This window comes from Arachis ipaensis, chromosome B4 (assembly GCF_059453495.1).
Source record: "Arachis ipaensis isolate K30076 ecotype BB chromosome B4, ASM5945349v1, whole genome shotgun sequence".
Lineage (NCBI taxonomy): Eukaryota > Viridiplantae > Streptophyta > Magnoliopsida > Fabales > Fabaceae > Arachis > Arachis ipaensis.
The window spans coordinates 96,501,965-96,503,129 of NC_142439.1; the positions used below are offsets into that span (position 1 = coordinate 96,501,965).

The window sequence follows — 1,165 nt, forward strand, 5'->3', positions numbered from 1 at the left end:
GTGCGAAGTTATGACAAAGAACTAAGATTATGAACATGCGTATTAAGTTTTTAGCGCCATTACCAAGGAATGGAACCGTCACGATTTCTGCGCACCAAGTTTTTGGCGCTGTTGCTGGGGATTGTTCAAGTTTGGACAACTGACGGTTCATCTTGTTGCTCAGATTAGGAACAAGGACAAGAACATTCTTGTTGAAACTGATCCTGAAGCTGAAAGAACTCTAAAGAGGAAGCTAAGAGAAGCTAAAGGACAACTCTCTGGAGAAAATCTGATAGAAATTTTTGAAAAAGAAGGAGACATGGCCGAAAATAACAACAATGCAAGGAAGATGCTTGGTGACTTTACTGCACCAAATTCCAATTTACATGGAAGAAGCATCTCAATCCCTGCCATTGGAGCAAACAATTTTGAGCTTAAACCTCAATTAGTTTCTCTGATGCAACAGAACTGCAAGTTTCATGGACTTCCTTCAGAAGATTCTTTTCAGTTCTTAACTAAATTCTTGTAAATATGTGATACTGTTAAGACCAATGGGGCTGATCCTAAGGTCTACAGGCTTATGCTTTTCCCATTTGCTATAAGAGACAGAGCTAGAATATGGTTGGACTCTCAACCTAAAGACAGCCTAAACTCTTGGGATAAGCTGGTCACGGCTTTCTTAGCCAAGTTCTTTCCTCCTCAAAAGCTTAGTAAGCTTAGAGTGGATGTTCAAACCTTCAGACAAAAGGAAGGTGAATCCCTCTATGAAGCTTGGGAGAGATACAAGGAACTGACCAAAAAGTGTCCTTCTGACATGCTTTCAGAATGGACCATCCTGGATATATTCTATGATGGTCTGTCTGAATTATCAAAGATGTCATTGGACCATTCTGCAGGTGGATCCATTCACCTAAAGAAAACACCTGTAGAAACTCAAGAACTCATTGACATGGTTGCAAATAACCAGTTCATGTACACTTCTGAAAGGAATCCTGTGAATAATGGGACGCCTCAGAGGAAAGGAGTTCTTGAAATTGATACTCTGAATGCCATATTGGCTCAGAATAAAATATTGACTCAGCAAGTCAATATGATCTCTCAGAGTCTGAATGGATTGAAGGAATCATCCAACAGTACTAAAGAGGCATCTTCTGAAGAAGAAGCTTATGATCCTGAGAACCCTGCA

The 1,165-nt window shown here is 40.1% G+C and overlaps 1 non-coding gene across 1 annotated transcript; it reads right to left on the reverse strand.

Moving 5' to 3' along the window:
* Positions 1-691: 691 nt before the first annotated feature.
* On the reverse strand, positions 692-799 carry LOC148568469 (small nucleolar RNA R71). Its single transcript, XR_015882886.1, has one exon. It is a non-coding gene; the product is annotated as a small nucleolar RNA R71 (small nucleolar RNA).
* Positions 800-1,165: the final 366 nt, after the last annotated feature.